The sequence below is a fragment of the Meleagris gallopavo genome, chromosome 12 (assembly GCF_000146605.3).
Source record: "Meleagris gallopavo isolate NT-WF06-2002-E0010 breed Aviagen turkey brand Nicholas breeding stock chromosome 12, Turkey_5.1, whole genome shotgun sequence".
NCBI lineage: Eukaryota > Metazoa > Chordata > Aves > Galliformes > Phasianidae > Meleagris > Meleagris gallopavo.
Window position 1 is genome coordinate 13,941,213 of NC_015022.2, and position 26,873 is coordinate 13,968,085.

Here is a 26,873-nt window from a genome sequence, read left to right on the forward strand (position 1 = left end):
CTGCCCTGCGCAGGGCAGCCCCGGCGGGGAGCAGAGCGGCCTCGCTCAGCGGGACGCGGGGAGCCGCATCGCCCTCCCGGAGCATGTGAGAGGCAGAGGAGGAGATGGAGCCAGATAGGGAGGTCTCCTCCCTCCTTCCCTCCTCCCTCCTTCGCTCCGCGCACGCTGAGCAGAGCCGTTAGCATGCGGCGGAGAGGGGGGTGGGGGAGCAGAAGCAGACCCTGCTATGGGAGCTGGGGGGTCCGCGCTGCAGCCCTCCTTGGGCAGCACGACGAGGCTGCAGGGTCACCCCGACGCGAGAGGGGTGGCGGTGCTCCACCTGCAGCAAGAGCTGTGGAGGGGATGGGGGCTTGAGGCGCATCATTGTGTTGGTGGGGTATTGTTGGGAGAGCCGGTTTCGGGGGAGGGAAAGGGACGCTCTGCATGGATCTTTCAGGCAATAGGGGAGAGATGCAGACCCTGGGCGGCACCCCTGTTTAAGCCCTATCTCAGTCTCTCCCTTCAGCCCCCCTCACCCGCTGGGGTGAGCCCAGGGTGGGCACCAAGCTCCCATGGAGACTTGGGGACACTGTAGCACACGTGGGCACCAGGTGCCCGCATTTCTGATGGGAAAGCTGTGGGTGCAAGGCTGTGCCAGCCGGAGCGTCACACACACAATTAATTACTGCAGCCCCAGAGCCACAAATGTGCTAAATATGCTGTCGGTGTAGCGCGTGGATAATAGCAACCCTTTGCAAAGCGTTTCTTTCTCTCCTTTCTCTCTCTCTTTTTTTTTTCCCAGCTCAAGAGACAACAATTGCAGAGAGCACACAGCAGCTTTCCGCCGCTTGATTAAGTCAGCAGTGAAGACAAAGTGTGCCTACACAGCTTAAGGAGGATCTGAATGTGTGTTAGGTACAAATTAGAAAATGGATGTGATTTAATCACAACAAATCTAAACAACCCTGCCGCAGAAACCCTGCCATCCAGGAGGTCTTTTTCTTAAATGTGGATATGATGGGTGTACAGTCCTGACAAAGGAACAATGTGTTTGAGGATGAATTGTTAAAGCAAGAACAGAGAAAAGGCTGGGGGAAAGGCTGATGTATACCAGATATGTTATCAGCTATAGAAAGAACCATTTCCTTCTGTCATACTTATTTGCAAATTACTTTGCAGCTCTGAATGCTGTGGGGTCTGGATGCTGTAGCACAGGCAGGGGTGCTGCCGCCAGGGCTGAGAATGGGCACAAAACCTTGGAGGTCTTTCAGAAATCCCCATGGCCACTTCCCCCAGCTCTTATCAGCACGCTGTTAATCTTTGGCATCACAACAGCAGTTGGCACCTCCAGTTCCAAGTGCAAGGTGCGTATCTTTGACCTTGTTTTCTGTGCCCCGTGCAGCAGCTTGGTGCAGAGTGCAGGTGGAGGTGTAAAGACCCTGGTTCCGAGGGTGCAGCTCTACCCTAAGTGTGGTGGGGAGATGCTGTGGGAGAGGAGAAGGACACCGTGGAAAATGGACTGTTGGTCTTATTGATAGGCTTGAACATCACTGGTATGAATTAGCTCGCAGTATGTAAATTCCAGCCAGATGAGAATTAAAGGCAGGATGTTCAGGCTTCCCTTCTCTGCCTGTCCCAGGAATGCCCAGTTTAGTGCTGTACTGCTCATGAATTTATCCTTCTTCCTGCACAAGGACCTGCTTGGCCACAAACCAAACCAAGCGAACAGTGCCGGTAAACTTTGTCCTTCCACAAACCATTAAAGCAACGTGACCGAGTCGGCAGTTAAAGGAGGAGCCCTGGGAGAAGCAGAGTGGCAGTGTGAGATCAGCAGGCAGGTGGTGTCCTGGGAGCTGCAGGGTGCAGGTGACGTTGGGAATGGTGGCATGTTGGAGTGTGGGACTCATGGAAGTCATCCTCACGGGCTCGTGGGTATCACTGGGTTGAGCTGTGGGGGCAATGGAGAGTGTGGGATGCACAATTTTTCCATTTTCTTTTCCATTTTCACAGAAGTCACCTGAACATGTTATTTCCGTGCTGCAGCTCTCTTCCTGACCTCTCCAGGATCTGGCTGATCCTGATCTCGAGATGAAAGATTGCCACCTGACGGGCTGTGAACACCAGCCCGTGAGATTAGGCTCTGAATTATTAATCCAATCAATGACTGCCTCCTTTTATCATAGAGGAGGCACAAAGGAAAGCTATGGGAGCCCTGGAAGGGAGGGAGAGAGGAGAAAGGGAGAGAAGTAACCAGTGCAGATTGGTGTCCCTTGGGTGAAAGCACCTCCACGCCTGGTTCTGGAGGCAGGGACAGCAGCACCATAGGATTGCCTATTTGAGGCATTGTGGGGAAACTGATGTCTCTCAGCTCCTTTCCCTTTTGCATGCAGGAGGAAGGTACCATAGCCCCATCCTAGTGAAGGACCAGGGGAAAGGGAAAACTCCCCAGTTCTGAGCCCTGTGTAGGAAATGAAGCCAACTGGAAACAAGAAAATAAAACAGCATTTTTACTCCAATTTTCGAGAGGTTAAAAAAAGCTATTGTGCTAATAAAGCTATTCTTTCTGGGAAGATAATGCAAAGCATTGCTTCGGTGCTGGCCAAAATGTCTGAGAAACATTTTCCTCCATTTTCATTAAAATTCAGATCAACATTACAAGTGAGATAAGAAAAGAAGTGTACAGTTACAATTCTGTAGCGGTTTGTGATCACAACCAGATTCTGTAATCCCTACTCAGGGGGTTTTAAGAGTTCAATTTAGCTTGTTTCAGAGCATAGCATTGAGCTCAGCCAATGCTGCTCTCCCATACAACTCTCATCTGCGCCCTGGTCACAAGAGACCCGCGGCAGGACAGGCTGCGCAGCCAAGCAAAACCTCCCTGGTGTATCAGCTGCCCTGGATGGGGACCAAGCCTCTTTTTTTTTTTTTCCCCTTATGGCCATGTATTAAGACTCTTCTCTTATTTTGAATCTGACATTTGCTTTAAGTATCAGAGAAAAGTGATAGCGGTTCAACTGCAGCCCGAGCAGTGAGTGCACAGTGTGGTGACGGAGAAACACCACGAGTCATTGCTGTTGCCAGGTATTTTTAGAGAAAATATTTAGGACATGGTCCAGGACAGGATTTGTAATTCTGCCCTGCCACTGCTGCTGAAAGCTGCATGTGGGCACGTGGCTTGTGTGCCAATGTCCCTGCCAGCAACCTGTGGGCTCTGACCTCAATGGGGCTTTGACCCACGGACAGGACTGTCAGCAGAAGCATTCCTCCTCCCTCTCCTGTGCTTCAAACCATCTGACTTCAAGGTACTTGTGGCAGGCATAGGAATTGTCCCTTGGGTTCAGAGTGGCTATCCCACACTCATATTTAGGCACATAGTGAAATATCTGGCTGAGAGTGACATTTAAAGTTGAGCAACCCCTGTTGGATATATGGATTTAAAGAAGGAACTGTTAATTTCAGTGCCAGGCTGTGCACAGATAAATCAGAGAATCATTAAGGTTGGAAATGATCAAGTTCAACTATCAATTCATCACCACCATGCCCACTGAACTGAAGTTACAGAGATATAGAAATGGACAGGAGTCAAGTGGGCTTCTGGGAGCAGCCCCAGATGCTGACAGCTTCTGCTGTCATCCCTCAGTGTTACATCTCAAGATGGAAGAGCAGCGGATGTAAGGACAGTGGCAAGAGGATGCTCCCTCAGCAAAAGTGGTCCCTCGCTGTGACACAGAGCTCTACCTCCATTTCCAGGCTTCTGTGAGATTAGAGAAACATTTGCTATCATGATGTTTCCTAAAGCAATCTGTGAAGGGCAGCCTGGGGAGGCATTTGGGTTTGATGTGAATGTAGGTTGCACTTTGCTGAAGTGTTTCATTCTAACCACGCTGATTAGGCTTCCCGCAGCGACCATTGCATTGAAGGCAGGTCTGGCCAGAAGGTCCCTCAAGCATCATCTGCCCAACAGTTTGGAGAACCCACCCTTCTCTGGATAATTCAGTCCCACTGGGTGCTACGTGCAAGACTCCAGCGTGTACAGTCTTCATTTCAGAAGGCTACAGCTGAAGAGAGATTGTAGGGATAACATTTAATTAGAATAACGCGATGGCCAAGCCACAGACCAACCCTTGGAAAAGAGAAAGGAGCTCCAAGAAGCTGGGGGTGCCCAAAGGTGCCCCTTCCTGGGACCTTCAGTGCCGCTCACTGCTCCGCTCCGGTGCCTTCATGTGGGGGGAATACAAATTGGGCAGCACTGACATATGGAGGGGGAAGAATGCTCAGCTGTGAATTTCGGGACGGGTATTATACAAACCCAGCCACCAGCACATCACCTTTTCAAAGGTTTCAAATCCGCTACAAATTGCCTCTGAATGACAATGAGAATTTCTCGCCCTTCACAAAGCCTCCCATATTAGCATCTTTATTGGAATAAACTAGCTAATTTCTCCAGTTGGAGGGCTGGTCTGGAGAATCCCTAATTCCAATTAGATGGATATTCATCAAGCCTCCTGATGCAGGCGGGGAGGCAGGGAGGGGCTCACCACCTGCCAAACCCAGATCAGAGACAAAGAGAAGGGGACGGCTCCGTCCCCAGGGCCAGCAGCAAAGCTGGACATTGCAGGGTCCTTTTAATCCTCAATTTGTTCTTTGTGGCACTTGGTAATTCCCAGGCGCAGGGTGAGGAGGCTGAACCCAGCCTGGCAGGAATAATGATAAATCTGTGTGCCTTGCTATTGCTAAGGTGCCTTTGATGACAAATATACCTTCTACTAAGGCAGGCTGAGTGCAGCTGGGCTGAAGCAAACACGGACCAGAGGGAGGTACAGTCTGTCTGTCCGTCCATCCATCCCAAACAACCGTGCAGCAACTTGTAATGAGATTCACTGTCAGCATTTATCTTGTAAAATGGGTAGTGGGATTTTTCCAAGCCAAGGCCTGATGCCTTGCACTTGGCTGCACTGCAAAGGTGAAATTTCTTTTGTTGCCATTGATAAATTTCACACAGAGAAATGAAAAGAAAAAAAAAGAGAGAACTTGAAGTCCACAATACAAATATCCTCATACTAAAATCTGATGATCTTGCAGGTAAATGGAGTTAATTTTTCATTACGAACTGAAAACATGAAGCGGGCTTTTCTTAGACTTTAACTCCCTGCAGCAGGGTTTTTTTTAGATGTCAGGGGAAAATTTTTCACTCAGAGTGTTTGTGGATGCCCCATCCCTGGAGGTGTTCAAGGCCAGGTTTGATGGGGTCCTGGGCAGGCTGGTTTAGTATTAATTGGGGAAGTTGGTGGCCCTGCCTGTGGCAGGGGGGTTGAGATTCATGATCCTTGAGGTCCCTTCCAACCAGGGCCATTCTGTGATTCTGTGATTCCGTGATTCTGTGAGGTGCTGGCACAGCTGCCCAGAGAAGCTGTGAGTGCCCCATCCCTGGAGGTGCCCAAGGCCAGGTTGGATGGGGCTCTGGGCAGCCTGAGCTGGTGGGGGCAAGCAGTCCACGGCAGGGGGTTGGAGCTGGATGGGCTTTAAGGTCCCTTCCAACCCAAGCCATTCTATGGTTCATGATATTACGAGTATATGATTTATTTGGACATTCCTAGTGCAGCACTGGCTTGGCCCATGGCTGGGCAGTCAAGATCTGGCCAGGAATGGCACAGATCACATGGACTGACTGACAGCAGGAGGGTATTTTCCTTTTGTTTTTGAGTTCTTGGATTTAAGCTCTGGGACGTGGCTGTCTGCGGGCAGTGAAGCCTTCAGTGGTGGCAGATCCTTTTGCATCAAGCCCACATTGGGTGGATTTCTCAGTTCTTCCCAATTGATAAGCACTGTCCCCAGTCTCCCCATGCTGTTTGTCGCACATCCTGTGCAAAAAGTCCCAACACTGATCTCCCCTCACCTCCTTGGAGGGTTAATGGAAACAGGAGATGCCGGTAAACAAGGCTGGGCTGCGGAGGGGAGTGGGTCAAAGGACAAAAATGAGGACAAGTCTGCACATAGCCTTGTGGCTGCCACCTGCCCCAGCCCCGAGATGGAAATTGCTGCCTGACTCTCTTCCTCCCATTAAAGTATCTCCCTTCATCGAGACTGTGCCTATTTGGGCTAAAAAAAAAGATTAATTCCATTTTTTTAGAGGGTTTATTCTCCCACAAACAAGAGGCTTATCAAACTCCCATGAAAGCAAATCATCTCCTTCTGTTTTGCAGGCTGTTTTTGAGGCACAAAAGATTCTGCTGAGGAGGGGATCTGACCCAACATGTGAAGAGCAGTGTGCACTTACTGACCATCACCCAGAGCACCGAGCTGCTGCCCTGCCTGGTGTGACCTGCAGGACACAGACACGCAGTGGTGCAGAATGACAGTGCTGCTTGCTTTGTCACCAGAATCGAGCCTTGCTATGGACTTATTTATGGTGGAAAAATTATATTTGAGAATTGCTTCACCAACCTCTGACACGCAGCCGCTGCTGGGGTGGGAACCATGAAGGGTCCGTAGGTTTCCCTATCCCTTACAGGTGCTGTGATCCCAAACATCTTTCATCAGTGCCCTGGTGACGGGATTAGTGTGTATTAAGAGTTTCTCTTCTCATCTCTCCCAGGGAGGATCAAATGCAGTGAAATATCCCATTTTGCTGGTTGCTTTTTGAAAAATGCGTGGTATGTGTTTATGTTAGGAATGTAAGGTCAAAGGAGCAGGAGCACAGGACACGGGGCCGCATAAACCCTTTTAGGACATTGGGTTCGGTCCACGCATTGTAGTCCTGTTTGCAAAACTGTTTTAAAAGAAATGTGTTTGTTTACCCTCAGCACATGTGCCACAAAGGCTCCTCTTGAATCACCAGTGTTTTCTGGGAAGAAACATGGAAGGAAAACTGTGGGTTTCGTGGTTCCTTGTCCCTTAGTGAAAGACCAGCCCCTGTACCAACGCCCCAGGAGCACCATGTCCTGCACTTGTGAGCATTCTCCTCTCTGGGGAAGTTTCCACTCTACCCAAGGAACACAGAACTATTGATGAGGTTTATCCCATTGCTTTACGTTGGCTGGTTAGGTCTAGAGAATGTGGCTTTGATTTTGAAAGTTGTTTTGCCAGAAATCAGCACTGAGCAGAGGACCAACACTGTAGATTGCATTAAGGGATGAGTAAGAGGGGATGCTGAGGAAATTGCATCCAGCTGAAATAAGTTATTGGAGCAGGTGAGTTTAAAAACTAAAAGTCATTTAGGCTGCATGAAAATATGAAGCACATGGACACTGAAGCAGGTGGACACTTCAGCAGTGACCACCAAGTCAGCCAGGTCACTCACCTGCCATATGGTTTGAAGCAGGTCCCGCACTGAATGGTGCAAATAGCAAGGCCACAAACCCTCTCAGGAAACAGATTGACAAAGACAGGGGTTATTTAACAAGCGGTGGGGAGAAATCAGTGATAGAGCTACTTGTTTGCAGCAGCAGACTGCTAAAAGACAAGCTACTTGTTCCTTTTCAAAGGCCTTGGGGAAAAAAAAGGGCCATCATTTCCAGGCAGGAATTCTTCTGAGGAGAATATTTTTGTGCCTGGCTGAGAAGAGATGAAAAGGTCAAAGAAAATTAAATTCACATGCTCAGAACATTTTGGGGCAGGTGTTTTTCCTAAGCCAAATTTCAGGCTTGGGAAGGCGTACCCAGGATTTATGCCCCTCCTAACATTTCACCTGTTGCACGAGCACTGGAGGGCAAAGGATTTCACAGCCCTGGCAGCCTGGCTTCTCTGGACCCAACTCAATAACTTTGCTTCGAGCTCATTGCAATTTGTACAGCTCGAATGAAGGCTCAGATGAGCACTCCGGTCTGGCTGCTCATCACTGCATTTCACTTGGCATGTAGGCTACGGATGAGGAATGCACAGAATTTCCTTTTCCACCCCGTCAGATCCTCTGTCTTGAGCCTGGCCCAGCCCCAAGAGCACAACGGATGCAGCTGGAGAAGGGCAGGTCCAATCTTGCTGCTCAGCTCCAGTGACACTTAACCTCCTCTGCTGCTGAGCTGCTTGCAGCTGGCAGTGGATGCTAATGAGCATCAGCCTACTGAAATGGCTCATCAGGGAAGGAAGGGGAGATGATTTCTTTGACTGGAGAAGGTAATAGAAGCTGGAGCTTTAATGGGAGAAGATGACCCTCAATCTCCGTGAAGGTGGTCTTTGGTTTTGCAGCTCAGATTTTCTATTGCTGTTGATCTGCATGAGAAGGTAACAGGACCATGGGTCTCCCTTCTGGCTGCTAAATTTGCTGTCAGCAGTTTTGCCCCACTGTAAAACTGACTGCAACTAACTGTAATTTCTTAGTATGTGGGAATCAATAGGGAGCTCTGAGCTATCAAATAATGAGGTCAGTTAATCCCTGGCGTTGCTCTAGGGAAGATGTTGGGGAAGAATGGCAGCCTTTTGGGGCAGGCTGTCTTCTTGGTGACACCTATGCTCTGTGGGACAACAAGGCTTTCCCACAGGTCTGTTAGCTTGCCCTTGGTTGCGAAGGGAGCTGTAAACATAGGATCAAATTCTGTCTTATCTCATCCCTAAAAATGATTTTTCTTGGCCTGGAATGGAACTCTAACTGGCTTTTTTCCTACAGCAGCTGTACAGCAACGATGGGATTGAACGAGTCCTTTCCCTTGAGCTTAAGCACAACTTGTGGATGGGTAGGAAACTGCTATTGCATTTCTGATACAATAATAACAATAATTCACATTGTGTCCGAAGATACCCACATTTAATTGCTATCAGCGATGGCTTTACTGGTTGAAGCATCTTTATCACATAAGGAAAAAAAATTTTGCTCCAGGGACGTTCCTAAAAAATGAAGAAGAGGATTTTATTTATATATTAGTTTTGGTGGAATAATCCCAACAAACAGTGCATAAGTTGCTGCAAGTCAGATTGAAAAGGCGTTAGAAAATATTTCTCTTCATCCCCAGATCATAGCTTTCCTTTAAGGGAAGGACAGTGTTTTAAAAATAGCCTGCAATTGAATTTGTTAATTAGTCTTTATTTTATTTATATATTTAATTTCATTGACGTAGTTAAAGGCTGCATAGGCTGAGAGAATTAGCATCATTTTTCTCCTACTTACTTCTTCGCCTGAAAATTTCTAGGACTGTTGAACTTTCTCTTCTGATTTTTGCAAGGTCTTCCTTTGCAGGGTAGAAGCAGGTTTGCCTAATAATGTTTATTAACCTAATCAAAATATTAACAAAGACCTTCTTTAAACAAAGTGCTGGCTAGGCACTGGAGTGAAATATCTGCTAGCAAATCCTCTAAGTCTAAACTAGAGAGGAACTTTGCTCAATCATTCAGCTTTGTGTTCCTAATGGTATTGTGATTTTACAATTCAGTAACCATATAGATCTCAATTGTCACTTGATTTTTGCAGCATCAGAGAGAAATAAAAACTCATTTGCTGAGAGTTCTCAGGCTTCTCTCTCCAGCAGTAAAGCGTCCAACCTTAGTTCTTGTACGTATTGCTCTCTTCGGCCTCCTTGGTGATTATTTTGGGTTGGATTTAGTTTAACCCAAAGCAATCATCAGGTCACTCTATGACTCTGGAAACAATTTTTATTTATTTATTTATTTATAACTATTTTGCTCGTCTCCTTTTGTCCTTCCCTTCTAGCTGTAAAGCAAAAGGCTTCAGCTGTCTTTTCTCCAGAGAGATCAACAGCAGCGTGTGGAACAAGCGCTGTGCTAATGAAATTCTGTCCTGGCTTAATCTAAACAGGGACTTTGGCTAAATTCTGTTTGCACAGTGACCCCCCAGCACAGAACGTCCTGAGGATGGCTCAGCCTGTGGGGGTGGTCCTGGAGAGACTGAGCCTAAGGATTTCACCCACGTACTGGGATCCCAGTGCTGATCCCATCCATAGCTCCTGCTGCTTTGGGGACAGGGCAGGAGGGGAAAAAAGCAGTGATGGGGAGGAAGGGTCCTGCTGCATAGTAGAGCATCCTACTCTGCGTGCCTTCTCTCTGCAGGTAAGGGCAGAGCCTACCTTGCCAGTGCAGAGCATGGAAAATTCCCTTCCAGCCTCCGAAGCATAGTGCAGTGATGCAGGATGTACAAAATGGACAGCATTTGAAGTGTTTCCTTATAGGATAATCAGAGGAAGTCATTGTATTAAATATCCATTTGTGTCATTAGCCTTTTATTTGGTGCTTTGTCCAGACATCCTGTTTGCTTCCCCTTTGAAGTAATGAATGTTTCCTGTGTGCCGGGTCCCATCCCAAGCTCCCGTGCAAAGGTACCGAGCTGAGGTCAGTTGTGTCCTCAGTGCATCTCTGGGTTCACCTTGTGTGAGGAGTTCTGGGGTAAATCTAGAGCTCACCTGTTGCCCTCAAACTGCCCTCCTTGTGCTGCGAGGACAAACAGTCAGAGTTGTCACTTCCTGGCATTTGAGATCCCGTGCTATTGTGGTTGGACATTACTGCAACATTGGCGTGTTACACTGAGTGCTTCTGAGGTCTGGTCTGGCACTCAGGGCACGTGGAACAAATGCTGAACTGTAATTCCATATGTTAGGAGGCAGCAGGTGGGAAGAGCTGGGGCCTCTCTGTCTTTAAACCTAGGAGGTGACAAGCTGCTCTGCATCCCTCTTCCTTCCTCCTTCTTCTTCCCATACAGGGATCAGTGTCCTGCTACTTGTCTGCAGCAGCTGCCTCATATCTGCTACCTTATGGATCCCTTCCAACTCAGGATATCCTATGATTCCTCCTTCATCATCCTTCTGCTGAACCTGGGACCTCCACAGCGAGCAGCTAAAGGTATTCTGTGTCTACACCAGGGAGAAGAGAGAAGCTCTCTGTGAGGCCTGGAAGTATGATGCATGCTTATGAGCAGGCTCTAGGCACATACAATGTACTCATTAAATGCCAGCAGGAGGGATTCTAGCCCCAAAAACCACTGCAAGAGCTGCATGACCCCTCATCCCCAGGCAGAAGTGGGAGGACGCCTCCATCTTGTAATCTGCATCTGTCAAAGAAGTGCTCTCCTCATTTTCTGCCAGTTTGGGAAGGGTTAACGAGGGAAGCACAGCCCCCAGGGGCCAGCACTGTTGTTCCATGCAGATTGGCTTGTTCTTGTTTCTTCCATCGATCGCAATCACTCAGAGCTGTGCCTGTAACAAACTGCCTTAAATCATTGCAATCATAATAAGCACACCTTGGTAAATAATGCATGAGGTATCCATAAGCCTATATTCATTAGGAGGAAGGCATGGTAATCATCTGGGCTCAAAGAGGGGCTTGGCTGATGGGGCTGAGCTGGGTTTGGGGCAGGCTCCCCAGCCTCTCCAGATGTTGGAAACGTAGGCAGGTTCCTTGTCACCTTCATGAATTTTGCACGAGATGTTTAAAAGGCCTCTAAGGTTCACAACGTAATACAGGTTGGGTGGAAGTGGGCTTGTGGCGAGTCTCCAAATGGTATAATAGCAAGGCATCACAATTAATCGTGTTTAATATGTTTTAATGACTCAAAGCACGTAGTGCGTTAACAAGTTGTGCTGTAGGAGCCTCGTAACCAAGTTAATGGTCTGGATATTAGAAGCCATTGTTTTAAAACAAATAAAAAATGCTTTGTTTTCCCTTTGTCTTGAGGAGCAGAGTGGCGTTGCAGCATGGAGCCCTTTTAGGGCAGTTCCATTGGGCGTTAGTGCCATCCTGGTGCTGTGGCCTTCACTGCAAGGTTTTCAGGACAGACTGCAAAGGAAATTAGGCAGAAATTTCCCCCTTTACTTTTTTGTTGTTGTTTGTGTGTGAAATGACAGCAATAAGGACAGTTTTCTTTTGTACGGTTAGAAGGGATGGAGCTGCAGCAGAAGCATTCCTGCTCATATCAGACAGCTGTGGATGGCAATGGGTCATTTCACTCCATTATGGTTTCTGGCAAGTGAGTATTAAAGGGTGTGTGAGGGCATCGTTTCTCAGCGATGACTTCATTTGGCTGTCTAAACAAACAGCCGTTCCTCACCAGGTGCAAAGGGCCTTCTATTTGTTTTTTAACTCCGTGAAGGGGAAAAAAAATACCTAAAGGGAAAATAGCAGATCCTGTCTGTTTGACAGCCACGGTGGTCTCTGCCTCCTCAGAAAACAGCAGCAATGAGCACTGCGGGGACAACTCGCTCCTTGTTCAGTTCCAGTGGATGTCTTCGTTGCCAGGGTATGTCTGTTCGAGAGCCTCCAAACCACAGACCTCCTGGTGATGCTGGTTTGCTCAGGGTTGTCTATATCCAACAACCCAATGCCTAGAAGTGCTCAAAGCCAGGTTGGATGGGGCTCTGGGCAGCCTGATCTGGTGTGGGGCAACCATCCCATGGTGGCTGGTTGGAGCTGGGTGGGCTTTTAAGGTCCCTTCCAAGCCATTCTATGAAAACTTGGAAGTACTGGTGGGTCTGCTGTCTCTGGAAGGAGACGTTACCTTTGAGAGCTCTCAGAGATCCCATCTCTGCTTGTAACCAAACCAGAACATTTCTGCTTTATACACACAAACCATTTACGTGTACTTCAGAGCCCTAAGTAGACCACACTTTAGATAAATTTAAAAACTCCGCTCTCCTGTTGGCAGACACTTCCTAAACTTTCACAAACTGCTATGCCTTCATCTTTGAAGCTGTGTTTTTGTCCGTGATGCTCTTCCTGGAAGACTGTTGCAGAAACTCACAGCTGGTGGTTACGGTTAAACATAAGGAAGAACAGTCAAAACTTCTCCTCTCTAAAAACATATCTGAGTGCCAAGCTCTGCCTTATCTCCAGGAACAGCCTGAAGAACTCGAGACGATTTTTGGGTCCTGGGTTCTCTCCAGAATCTATTCTTTGTGCTTCCTTCCAGTGTAATTAAAGAAATAAATCCCCCAGCAGCTCAGCTCCACGCAGAGCAGAGCCCCTGCTGAACTAAAGTGATGATCCTGTCTATTCTATTCTGCAGTGTTGTTAAAGTATCTTTTTTTTTTTTTTTCTTTCCCCTGCAGTTCTAGCTGCATCATCTGTCACAGTGAGAAGCAAAATGACGAAGAGAGAAAAGATCAGTAAATTTTAAACTGGAGAAGAAAGACCATTCAACCCAAGCAGCAGCAGATAAATAGGGAATCATTACCTTCACTGCCCTCATCTTCACACCAAGCTGCTTCAAGTGCCACTTGGCTGGGTGATGTCACGAGAGATGTGGCCATGTGAAACCATGAGTCCTGTCCCCATCCCCTGGAAGTGGAACCCCTGTGCTGGGGTTTGCTGGGACTGGGTGTGATGTGGTGTGATGGGGAAGCAGCCCCTGGTTGTGCTGCTCAGAGCCCATCAGATTCGCTCCGAGCCAGGAGTTGAGCCAAAGCCTTCAAAGGTGAAAGGCTGATCCACTTGCCACCCCCACCCGTGCTGCTGAGTCCCTCTGCTTTGTGAAGGAGATGCTGAATTTGGGGAAATCACTCCTGCAACCCATAAATGAATGCATTGTGAAAGCCCCGCTCACAAACGCACTGCAAAGAAAGCCCAGCAAGGTTGCAGACAAAAGGCAAGGACAATCAACTGAAAGACTCCCTGGCTTCAATTATGGTGTGTGGAATTTAATTCCAGTGAGTTTGGTGGGGTTTCCCTACCCCCACAGCCAATCAGCCCCAGGGAAGGGCCAGCTCTCAGATAGGCTTCTCAGAGGGCTCAGGACAGCCCGCAGAGGTATTAGGCTCCTAAGAGGTTTCTTATGCACAGAAAGTCCTGTAGATACCAAAAGCTTGTGCAGATTACTTCTGGGTGAAGCCGTAAAGCTGGAAGTGAAAGGAGCTGGGATTCTTGAGGCTTGGAAATCCAGGCTGCAGAGAAGAGAGGAGGGAGGGTTAAAGCCCGTAAATAGTTCAGAGCTAATGAAATGGCTGGGTGTGGGGAAAAGGGGAGAATAGCTCCTTTTTTGAAAGCAGATGAGGCAAGCATGCCTCCCAACATACTTTGTGCTCATAAAACCCAGTCTGGGTTTCTAGGTAACTAATGGAGATACCCTGGGGAGAAGTTTCTAAGGGTTTCTCACAGTTTCTAGATTTGAACACCAATGCTGAATATTGGCTGTGGTTATTATGATCCAGACTGACCTCCTGGCTATCCCTGTTAAATCCCAAGTCTTTGCATCCAAGTACTGTCCTAGGGCTGTTCATCCTTCTGTGGAACTCGTCTCCATTTTGTGTCTTTTTTATCCGCTAAGCCTCGGTATGAACAGGCATTGCACTGAAATCAGTCTGGATGAACATTGGTTCTGTTTGTGGCTTTTTCCATGCTGGCTCCCTTGTTTTTGCTGAGCTTCAGACTAGTTAATCCAGTGTGTAAATGGGAATCGAGTACATTTCTGCCACCCAAAACACCAGAAGGCTAAAAGTCGAATCTTAAATTCAGGAAATCCTGGCATGGCAAAATGGGGAATCCAGCTGGGATTTGTGCACAAAGCCTACTTAAATTCCAGTTACAAATTTTGTGTTGGTCACTGCTGTTAAAAAAGCATCTATAGGGCCAATAAAGAGCCAGCAGACCATTCCTGCAATGGAACAAATGGATGTCAGGATAGAGAAGATTCAGATCCTTCTGCTTGCAGCCAGTGCTCTGGTGAGCAGGCGGGGATGCTGAAAGGACAATGGCATGGAGGTAATTTACTGCTATGATTGAATTTAATATTGCTAGCGTATCCGTGCAAAGTGGTGGCCACACACACAAGGATGCAGGACCCTTTCCCCACACAGACGGGGGGTGAAGGGTAAATGCAGAGGAAATAAACAGCACACACTGCTTCCAGAGGTCAGTCCTGCACAGATGAGTGCAGGCTGCCACTGTGCTTGCAGAGCAGAAGGAGCTATAGGTAAGGGAGAGGACTATTTGTTCTGTATGTCCCTACAGCCATTGTTTTATCTTCAGATCTGTTTGATTCCCCTACTATACAGTCTCTGGGAGGGCATACAAATTGAAAGCTAATTATGCAACTTGATACTATCAGTTGACAGCTGCCTATCTCTGCCCACATATCCTGAGCGAAGGAAACCACCTCCATACCTGATTTGCAGCCTATGGAAAAGCCAAGGTGAGCTGGCTGGGAGGGTCAGAACACTCATACTGTGGCAATCTTGTGTGGTTTCCTTTCTTGCATTCACAATGTGTGGTAGGAGCAGAAGGGTATTTCTTCAGCTTGATTGGGAAGAGCATCCGAATTACCATCTCTTCCATGTAGCTGAAGAGTTCTGACGGGTGGGAAATGCCCAGGTTTTCTTTCAGTTGGCAAATTCTGTGTTCTCAGTGATATCCTGATATCTGCGCCAATCTCTGCAGCTTTCACATACCTCCTGCCCAGAGCTCGATCCAACCCATTGCATTTCAGATTACGTAGAGAACTTCTCTGTTGGCAAACTCAGCCTAATAAAAAGGTTTGAAGGATATTCCTGTACTTCCCAAGAACACGCAGCTTTTGAATTGCTATTTCCCCTGGTATTAGGAGTTCTGGAAGCTGAAGCCAGCCAGGTGATCAGTATCTCTAACCACATCATGAGGGCTCCTCTTGGGAAAATGCATCTGTATAACAAGTTGTTCTAGGTGCGTGAATGAAGTGTTGAAAATCAGCTGAGGGGCAGAACATATGGGGAAGGTACATCTCTGGATGTGCTGAAATGTTATCTCCAAATTGCTTGTTAAAACTTCATTTTAGTGTCCTGATTCAGATCCTGTTTATTCACGTGCAGTCAGGAGTGATTTCCCCTGAAGAAAAGAAATACCCTGCATCTTGAAGCACTCTTTGGTTTGGAGCACAAAACAATTTCCACTTAACCTCATTAGAAGCCCTATTTGAGGGGAATTCTCTGTCAATATTGAGTATAATCACCTTTGGCCCATGCGTCCTTTCCTCTACCTGGCTTTGACCATCAGCCCCGTGTCTGTTATTTTTGGGATCCAGTAGTGCTGCTTTGGCAGGTTGTTGAGGCAGTTCTCAAGTAGTCATTCAAATGCTGTTCAAAACCCTCATCTAATAAGCTAGAAGCACAGCAGCTTCCAGAGCTGCACTCTATTCCAGCAGCTCTCCTTGCCAGCTAGAAATTACGCTATTTTCCAATTTCATTATTACCTCTGTTTTTTATTACAGCATCATTAGAGTGAGAAAACTGGAAAGGAAGTGGGGATTGTATAATGCAGGAAATAGTGAATTAATACCTCTACCATATGATGGAATGGTGCAGAGCTGTGACAGTGTCAGGGAAATATAGAGCAAGTAAAGACTGTGCTGGCTGGATGAGGGTGAGACTTCTCTGTTTGCTCACAGAGGAGTATTTGCTCACAGAAATAGCTATTCCTCAGAAATGCGAGATTTGCATTTTCTTTCTGCATGTGCACGTTGCAAATAAGGCCATCGTGAGGACATGGAATGTGGAAAAAATAGCTTTTATTGCAAATAGATGGGCTGCGGTGTGTTGGCAAAAGAAGGCTGATTTATTGCCTGAGAAACAGTGTCAGAGCATTTTAAGGAAGGGGCTATGTATGATGATAACAAAGAATTGTCTATTCCTTACTGTGTGGCTCTACAGTGCTAAGCCCTGAGAAGTGTTTATTAGCTCTCGAGCATTTATAACTACCAGCTTCAGCAGGCTGCAGTGAATGGGAAAGCGCAGCTCCCACAGCCAGCAGAGTGAAGGGGTGTGTCTTTCATTCTGAAAGGGTGGGCAGCATTGAAGAGAGAAAAAAGCGCCGGTTTTGCTCCTTTTCTTCTTTTCCTATGACGTCTATATATTCAGGCTCCCTGTCCTTACAGTGACACACAGATCAGACCCAGTTAGTTACTGTGCACCCCGGAATTTGGGACGAAGGACAGAAATAGGGTACTCCTAGCTCACGATTTCTACAGCTTCTTGGATAAAAGCCTCTGTGAAATGCGTCTCCTAAAAACCCATTTTGTTTGTAGTAACACCAGAAAGTAATTAAATGCTGGTATGTATCATTTTTATTTTGACGCTGCCTTCTGAGATGCTAAGCGATTCGTTAGCTTAAACAACTCGGAGCACAATCTGCATGTGTCTGTTGTGCAGTTGTCAGATGGCAACAAATGTGCTTTTAATCACAGCTTGTTACTCAGATCGCTGGGTTGCGAAGGGATGCAGCTTTTGGAAGCGACTTCTTCTATATGTCTTCTGATCATCTTGCTTGCCTGACAGTGCTGCCATAAAGATGCTTCAGAGGAGCTGCAGGGTTGTAAGAGGGGAAAACAAAAGTATCCCAGGGTGAACCGAAAGCAACAACGGGCACAGGACTCTGAATTTTCAAGCATCAAATCCAGATTATCCATTTCTAGAACTTCTCAAAGCTTTAAACTCTTTACAGCCTGTTGAGAGCAGAATGATCTCTGACTTCCTGAGAGGAGGCCAGCGCTGGGGTGGAAGGATGCAGCTGCTCCGCCAGCACTGAGCGCTTCGATGGGATGTGAGGAATCCTTTTGCATCCCTGAAACCAAACCAGTCCCTCCTGCATCCCTAAAACCACACAGGAGAGGGGAAGGGAAATGCATTTATCTGCCACAAGCCACCAGCAGTTGTTCTGTGCCATCCCACTGCGGATTCTGGCTGGGTTGACCCCCAGCAGGGCTTTGGAGGGCTGAGATTTGCAAAGGCAAATTATGGGATGTGAAATAAAATGCCAGGCGATGGATGAGAAACATACATTTATTGAGGTGTAACAGTCAATTGCGTGGCTGTTAAAGAGGTGTAACTGTGTATTAAATAATCAGTTCAGCTGGAATTTGTTTAATATAATCACAGCCTATTAAACCTGAATTAAGTACAGAGTTAAGTGTCTCTGGGACACAGCTGAAAACACTGCCAGGAACATTTTATGTTGCCTGAAGCCCTTTGAGGAAAACTCCCACAAACACAGTCTCTGTGAAACTGCCCTTCATTTGATGCAGGAAACACAATATGGGATTTTTGTTTTTTGTCTGAACTGTGGTTATCGAGCAAGTTTTGCCTAATCCGAGACTTAGTGTAGATGCAAAAATACCTGACTGATTTTCTGGAATGCCTCCTTTGTAGATTTTGTATGGCCTTTTGTGGTTCACTTGCACATCTTTGCTCCCCTGCTCCATGTGCAGCCATTCACAGCATCGCAAAGTGAGTCCAAAGTAAATGTGAAATGCTGCAAAGTCAGCACAGATCTGCTCTGAGCTGGCTGGGCTCACAAGCAGGGGATGTGAACAAGGAGAAACTCTTTGGCTTTGGAAATGTGAGGTTGGAGGACCCCCACGGCTGCCCAATGCTCAGCTCCCACCGCCTTCTCGCTCTGTTTCCAGCAACACGGTGGTTTGTGCCCCGGTCCCTGGACTATGGGTTTGCAACCTGAGCGCCTCTGTGTAAGGAATGCAGCAGCCACAATCCTGTTCCCCTCCCTCCTGCTAATTAGCCCACGTTTAACACCCAGACAAAACTGCACCTGCACTGCCCTGGGAAGCACAATGCTGGGGCAGCAACAAAGCGGTGTGTTGTGGACCCTGAAAGCCCTGAGCTCCATTGCACGCAGCACTTTGAAAAAGCATGATAAAAAAAGGAGGAGGAGATTCTCTTGCTCCTACTTTTCACTACTGGAGAGAATGGGTGAAAGCCCACAAAAGCGGCTTAATAAAGAGGAGAGGGAGAACAAGGCGAGGGGAAGTGAGGGCAGGCTGAAAGGAAGGAGGACTTTCCAGGTTGCATTGTCCTCTTTGCCTTCCAGAGATCCTGAGTCAATGTCTCAAAAGCCGTCGATGACATCAAGTTGATTGGTTTTGCTGCAGCCCTTGAAAGCAGTGGTGGGGAATCGATGCAGCCCAGGATCTGCTTTTAGGAGGACAAAATGAGCCTTATTCATGGCCACGACAAAGGGTCCTGGGCCCCTTCACCTGTTTCTTCCCTTTGGAGGAATGGTGCAATGCATTTTCTTCGGTCTCTTTGGCCAGATTCTTCCCAGAAATCGTTGCTATTCAGCAGTAGGTGAAGGTTTCCTTTTTGAAATCTTTAATGAAAACAGTATAAATAATGTTCTATCTTCCACCCAAGACGGACAGAATTATTCCTTCTCCCACCTACACAGATGGAAGGAATGGTTATGTATGGATTGTGTTTTCCTACAGCCAGGCTGGATGACAATCTGGTTGACTTCTAGGACACAGCTTTTCGAAGATGCTGCTTCTTCAGCAGCTGCAATGCCCACGCTGGTGGGATGGCTGGCACGTGGGAGTAAATGCTTAATTAGGAGATTTCTCACAGAGGCAGTGGGACAAGGCCTCATTAGAAGCTCCAGGCATAATGTGGTTGATCTCAAAACACGAACAGAATACTTTCAGGCTTAAATAGCAGAGTGATCACATCAGTCCCTGCTAGAATCCCTAGGTGTCTAAGGCACTGGACATAAATTAGTATCATCAGTTCAAACACCTTGAAAATTGGAAATAAATTATGCCAGACACTGGAGACAGATGGCATCCATACACCAGGCAGAGCCAAAAAGCCCAGCGCTTTGGACATCTGTAGATAAATTCCCTGAAGCACCTGGAGCAGCAGAGAAGAGAGGAGAAAGTGATTTGTGCCTGAGAATGGATGGTTTTTTTGGAAGTATCACTTCAGCTTCATCCAGAGCACAAGCAGCAAAGAGAGAAACTCATTCACTAACCCAGTCTTCTGCTGTGTCCTCCTATAGGGATATAAATATGGCTGAAAAATGTCTGCACTGTTTATTGCTTTGAAGTCAAATGTGCACCAGCTATTTTCAGAAACATGGGAGAAGTAATGCCTTCTGGCTGGCTCTGAGCTGCTAGGTCGTCTGAATAATTTCCCTTTCCCTGTCCCCCTGCTTTTATATACACATGGAAAGGCAGACATGGATATTTTAATGTATGTATTAAAAGTAGACCAAAAGTTAGCGTGCTGTTTGGAGATGTGTGGCATAGAAATAAATCGCAGAGGAGAGCAGGGAAGGAATGTGTGCTGCTCCCTGGCAGCCTTGGCTCGCTTGGGGCTGCACAGCAGAGCAAAGCACAGCTCCTGCCTCACAGCCTCAGTACGAATACATCAAGCTCTTTTGTTTCCCACGTGTAGGGTCAGTGTTATTTGCTTTCTGACCGATGCGACTGCATCAAGCAAACCAAAAATGCCCTTGAAAAGCTGATCCAGCTCTAACCAGTCAGCGAGATACGGGACTTGGGAGGTAGCAGAAGGCTGCAGGACCGATCCTCAGCCTGATGCCACCAAGAACAAATGAGATCTGCACGACAGCACCCCACGTTTCCCAAAGCTCAGAAAACACGAAGGAACTTGAGACAAAGCTGATGGCATAGCCCAAACACCAGAACAGCTATGGACAGAGTTCCCTAAGAATGCAGCCAGCTTGTAATACTCGTAGTTATCCATGGCTTTCCAGCCATACAATGGACAGACAACTACATGACAACTCTGCGCTGTCTCCTGAGGGTTCTGTGTGCACCAATAGAGAGACAGAACTCTAACAAAGAGAATGGCAGTGCTGGAGGTTGTCTTAATTGAGTGCTAATGGGTCCCAACCGGGAGACAGGCTCAGCTGGGTGCCATTTGCTCTAATTGATAAGAAGCCCTGATTGGGTCCTTGGAGGGTGCTGGTTCCTCACTGAACTTACTAAAGGGAAGCTGGAAAAGGAAATCCCTGTTGCTTAAAAGGGAGAAGTTTTAGTTATGGATTTTCTGCTGCAAAGCAAGTGGAAAGGTTTTAAAAGAAAAAAAAAAAAGCACCTACAATGGAGCTGAGAATGGGAGAGTAGTGGATCAAATGAAGTTGCTTTGAAGAAATGATTTCAACGTGGAAGGAAGTTGTTCAGTGCAGGTAGGAGAAGGATCTTTGGTAGGGGTTGCTGGCAGCTACGATAAATGAGAGCTGTAGTTCTGCTCCTGCTGTGCTGCTTGGGTAGTGAGTGAGCTGGGAGATGGGGAGGCTGCAAGAGGTGGGAAGGTACTGCTGTTGCCCTGCTCCTTCCTTGCTTGCAGCTGCAGAGCTGCCTGCACGGCTTGCAGGAATGCCGTGTGCTGGAAGGAAGAGACTTTGGAGCTTCCCATTGAGGTGTGGCTCATCAGTATCTTAAGGTGAGGATGCTTACTTGAGCTTGGGTAGCTCTAGTTGCTGCTATGTGAACAGTGGTGTAGAGCTCTGTGTTGGTGCTGCATGGAGGACTGGGGTTAGTAGGAGAGAGCTTTCTTCAGGGTGGCCCTGAGTGTGCTGGCAGTGCTGATATGAGTGACAGTCTTCAGCTTATAGATGAGATGGTTTCTGTCCTCTTGGAGCGTGCTTGTTGCAGCCCTTGCTCACAGCAGGGATAGATGGGCCCAAAGGAAATAGGATCTTCTGCTTGTTCCTGAGTCTGCCAGAGTTAACCCTGTGCAAGTAAAAAGGAAGCTGAGTTACAGAGAGGTCATGCCTCAAATGAGGTCTAGCAAACCTAAATTTATCCTGTCCTCTGACAGAAATTAGACTGGAACGATGCAAATGGTGGAGGCTGTTGTTTATTTTGCTTCTGTGATGCTGAAAAATCCTGGATGTTTTCCTTTTTTGGCCAAACTGACCCACGGTGCCTGACTCTATACCTTCAGTGTCTCAGCTGGAGCCCTTCAAGTCTTTCCCACCAATAGTTTCCTTTCCTGCAGGAGGGAGTTCAGCAGGCATTATACAGCCTTGCTGTGATGCCAGGCACTGGCAATAGCCTTGTTACTGAGGATCCCTCTTCCTTTCCCTTTTTCCTGCTAGAACCATGAAGCACTTGCAGCTGTGAAGGCAGCTTCTGAGCATGGCTTACCTGCTTGATGCAACTCGAAGGAGCTCCTTAGAAAGCCCCTGTAAAAGTATCCAAGGGATGGGTGGGTATTTTGTTAGGGTGAATATCTTTGCCTCTGATGCATTTTTTTGGTCATGTCTTTGAGCTATAACTGGTAACAAGTGTTGTTTTTCTTTCTTTAATCGCAACCTTAGATGGTCAACAGCAGATGCTCTGGGGGAAGGGGTGAGGGAGCAAGCAAGGGATGACCCTTGTGCTGGTCTCTCAGATGCAGCTACCAAACAAGACTGCCATAACCATATGAATTCTGTGCGTCTCTGCCAGTGAAGAAAGAAAACTACATCAGGCATATCAAGGAGACCAGCAGAGTCTCATCACTGAGTGTGCCCTGCTGACTTATCAGCTTTTAAATTGCTGACAAATGACTAGTTCCTGTAATGATCCAGTTCAGGGGGTCCCTACTTGGAGAAACACTGGGATCCCTCTGGCAGGGTCATTACTGGAGGTCGTTAATCACTGATTTGATATTCAAAGCTGATGGCGAAGTCAAAGCGGGTCAGCGTGCTAATGGTCATCAGCAGTGGCAACGACCAATTTCCCCGGAATTATTGTCAGCACAAGCAGCAATAAGCAGCTCAGAAAAGGCAATCCTTTATTTTTACATGGAAACCAATATGAGGTGGGTTGTATGAGCAGAGTGAACCACTGCCTGACAGGAGGCAGATCTGCTTCTAATTGGGAGAAGAGAGATGCAATTGTAATTCTGCAGGCAAGAAATGTTTCTCAGCTGAGAGCATCTGCTGTCATCTTCAAGTGAGGAGTTAAGCCAGGTAACGCTTCTGGTTAGCGTGAGGGAGCTGGTGTTCCCTACAGGTGGATGGTGAGGATGAGTCCATCCTCATGGCTGGAGAACGGCCCCTGGTGTGGGGCAGAGTCCTGTGTAGCCCAGTTTGGAGGTGGTGTTGTGAGTTCTTGAAGTCATTGCTTGGCTCTTTCATGGGAGCATGCTGCCTAGAAAGGCTGCAAATTCACCTACTTTCTGGCCATCCCAGAGATACCTCATGAACAAAAGGCAGGTTCCTGGTGCTTTTCTCCAGTCCCACATATGGTATGGAGGCACACAAAGAGTGCAGGCTGCTGGTCTGGCATGTGGGCAATTTGCTGTGAACCCTCTCTTTTATGTCCTGTAGTGCTCTGTTACAGAAGCTCGATTTTCCATGAATACAAAATATAATAAAAATACTTTGTTTAGCTGTTTTTAAGCACTTTAATGAGTAGTTTTCTCATATTTTTATTCTCTTTAAAACTCAAATGAGATCACTAATTCCACCCCAATGACCTGAAGCAGTGCTGCTGTTAAGGCTTAGAGCAGTGAGTGGGGTCCTCCATCTGCACCTCTGCCTGCACTGGTGGACTCGGAGTTGCTGTGCTGGTGTCTGCGTAAAATCAGAAAAAAAGATGACCTCTGCCCTATGCATCTCCCAAACTAACTCCATCCTGTTATCTCATTTTTCTTTGGGGAAGAAGGATTCCAGCTTTGCTTCAGGGGTTACTTGTTGCTCTGAGTTATTGTCTCAGGATATGTGAATCTGAGCTGCATATTGAAATTATTTCTATGGAAGCATGTGTGGTGTGAGCACAGTACCTCTGGAAACTGGGAGAATGGAACAAGTGCTATTTGATCATGCTGACCTTTGCCAAAGGTAGGTTTCCATCTGGGGATGAGGCAGGAGCTTCATCTCTCATTGCTGCTCCGCTGTCTGAGTGGTTTTTGACTGGTGCGAGTTTGTCCAAAATGGACACACATGTACTAGGAATTGGACTTGAGACTAGCAATTAATTTCACATAATACCTTTGTTGTCCCTGCCTTGGACCAGATTTGAACTGGTGACCTGGAGATGAAAGTCAACATAGTCCCTTAATAGTCCCCTGAGGCAGGCAAGGCAGCCTCCTTGCTGGCTGTGCTGGAAAGGCTTTTTCCCTGCCTTCCCCCCAGTTTAGCCCTCACCCACCCCCTTCCTTCCCACCTCCTCCAGCTCTTCTTTGCCTGCTGGGCATGACCAGGATAAAAGGAAGAGCAATGAGAGCCACATGTGGAGCCTTTTAACCCTTCTGTATGGCCTGTGGTGAGTCTGGCAGTGGCAGAGTTGTGTGATCCCTGAGGGTCCTCTGGATTACTTGAGTCTCTTGTCATGGCTCTGAGAGGGGGTCATGTCCTGTGGAAAGCCCTCTGATCTTACATCTTCTAGAGAAGAAGTGAGGATGTCAGTCTTATTGCCTTCTTGTTTGTGAGCCAGGCCCCCATCACCTGGCCATGCCAGTACCTTGGTGAGGTAGCACACTGTTATCCTTCCAGTGTCCAGACCTGCTTTGGGATCGGTGGCAACCCCTCGGCACTGCTGTATGGGCTTTCTTCTTCTGGCGGTGAAGGTGAATGTTTTGGGCTGCATCCTTGGCTACAAGAGCTGGAAAGTTCCAGGCCTTCCTTCAGGCTTTTGCACCTTACTGCAGCATGCTCAAACATTATCTCCCAACTCTGCTGCAAACAGGTCCAGAAATCAGAGAAATGCTGAAAACCCCACGTGTCCCACTCTGCCTTTGTTGGGCAGGCTGCCAGATTGGTGACACAAGCATATCAGAAGGGGGGCTTTTTGCAGCAGGCTCCATGCTGGGGGGTGCTACAGCCTTCCACATCTCCCCACCAGCTGACACTGAGCAGGAGAGGCAGACCTTCCCTAGCTAAGAGTGAAGTTCTTTCCCTTCTCTCACAGACATCTTAAGGACCTTACAAAGCCTTTTGCACGTGGGCTCATGGCCCTGGCAAGACAGAAGCTGCCTGCGGGCGGGATAACCCCCATTTGGACAGCTTGATGAAGACATCACTCATCAGGCATCAGCCCTCTCCAGGTAACAAATCTCCTGGCCCTGCTTTGCAGGAATGTCTGCAGTCAGCACTCACACCTGAGGCTGTCCGCTTTCAAAGCCCTTCCTCTCTGCATGTGCTGCTTTTGGGACCAGGCTCTGAGAGGAGCCGCAGCCAAGCACCTCCCAGCTGTTGGAATGGTGAGAGAATGTCAGCATGGGGCAGGAGGGAGGGGAAGGGGATGGGTCCTGCTAGAAGGAACCCAGCTTCCCCTCTAGATTATCAGGATCCAGTGGGAGGATGGCTAACGGAGCTGGGCTGCTCCATTAATACCCACCTATGCCTTTTAATCAACCCTACTGTACAATAATAGTATTATTAATAATGAAACTTTTGTACCATAATTTTTTTATCCACCCCAAGGGTCACAAAGTGAAGTGGAAGACTGAGGAAGGGTTTACATGTGTGAAGGACGTTAGTTGGTGAGGTTGGTGCTGGTCTGTGAGTTAGCATCTCTAGGTGTCTTGCCATGAGGAGGTGAGGAGATGACAACTCAGTCCTTCTACTGTCATGCAGGAATAATACAGTAAAGGTGTTCAGCTGCAGAAGTGAGGGCTGGCAGCCCTATGAGGATCTACTTCTTTTCTACATTGCGTGATAGATGGGAGTTGGCCTCTTTTCCCAGGTGACAACAATAGGATGAGAGGTAATGGCATTAAGTTACGGGAGGTTGAGGTTGGATATTAGGAAAAAAGAATTCTTAGATGGGTGAGGCATTAGAACAGGCTGTCAGGGAGGTGGTGACCTCCAGCATCCCTGGAGGTGATGAAGAACTATGAGGATGTGGCACTGAGGGACGTGGTCAGTGGGCATGGTGGGATGGGGTGTGGTTGGACTGGGTGATCTTAGTGGCCTTCTCCAATCTTTATGATTCCTAAAGTAGGAGAGGGGAACGTTTATGAAAGCGTGTCTGAGTTGTCTGTTTGGAAATGGATTTGGGCTGGGTAGGTCCATGCCCACTGAATTTTGGGTAATCTGCTCCACCCAGGGATGGTGCAAGAGGACCACTGTCTGCCTAGTGCACTGCATTGTGCAGTCCCACACCTCCTGACGGATTTTAAGTGGATTCTGCTCTGCACTTCACTTTCTACACAAACTTTACTCCACCAGGATAATAATGAGATTCAAGTGGGGAGAATTTTATATTAGTTGGTCAGGTGTCAGAGGAAGGGATAATTTCTTCTTCCATGCAAGAGGACGTCCAGCCACGTTGCAGAGTGGGTCTTTGAAGCACTGTGATGGCTTTTTGTTAGGGAGAGAAACGTCTCCTTGGAATAACAGGAAATATTTCCGCAGTCCTTGCCATGTGTCCCAAAGTATGAATTGCCTCTAGCACATGGAGGGTGCTGAAAATAGCAGCATGCAGACCTTCTTGGAGGAAAAAAAATTTAAGTGGACACATGGTAGGCACCGGGAGAGAGGCAGTGATGGAGCCCTTCCAGGGAAAACAACCCTCTGTTATGGGTCACGGAGTAAACACAGATGTCTTGAATTGCAAGTAGCCAGAGGAAGCAGAGCAGAGCCATCATGTGGGATGCAGGAGAGGGTTTGCCCTCTGGGCAGCCCTGCTGGGATGTTGGCTGTGGTGTGGGACAGCAGTCTGGTTTAGACATGAGCTCGGGGAATGGCAAGACAAAACCTCAGTGATTTAATAATAATAATTAATGATTTAATAATTTTTAAGCATGCATCTGGTGTTTCATTTTGAAACTCAGTTTGACCGTGTTCTTTCTGGAAAGGGAGCAAGAATAATCAGGGCTGCAAAGAGAATTGCTGTGCAATGAGAGGTGGAGTAGCTCAGCTCTCTGCACTGAAGAGGGACCTGGATGCTGACCTCACTCAGGCTGCAGGCAGTTGCAGGAGGAATAAATAGTAAATCTGGGCTTATTGCCATGAATAATATGATGTCTTTACATCCTGACCTAATTGTATTAATTCTTCATGGCAAATATCATATGGAAGTGGCTGATTAGTACCTAGCAATGAGACTGGTATTGGCCATCTGGTGCTCCTGGCTTGGGAGGAAAAAAAAATTGAGATGAAATAAAACTGAAAACCATTATAAGAGTCTTTCAAATAATGAATTAGCTGGATTCATTAAATTCCAGTTCAAATTTGTCTCTACTGCTACTCATTACTAGCCAGGACATGAGGAGGTTGCATGGCTGTATCCAGGAGGATGGTGAGGA

At 47.4% G+C, this 26,873-nt stretch overlaps 1 long non-coding RNA gene across 3 annotated transcripts; it reads left to right on the forward strand.

The window, feature by feature from the left end:
- Positions 1–6,164: 6,164 nt before the first annotated feature.
- Positions 6,165–22,971, forward strand: LOC116217101. Of its 3 annotated transcripts, none has more exons than XR_004161075.1 (4): positions 6,165–8,199; positions 10,622–11,884; positions 12,008–12,154; positions 12,963–22,971. It is a non-coding gene; the product is annotated as an uncharacterized LOC116217101 (long non-coding RNA). The 3 variants fall into 3 exon arrangements; XR_004161076.1 differs by having other exon boundaries at positions 10,622–10,761; positions 11,794–12,154; XR_004161074.1 differs by having other exon boundaries at positions 10,622–12,154.
- Positions 22,972–26,873: the final 3,902 nt, after the last annotated feature.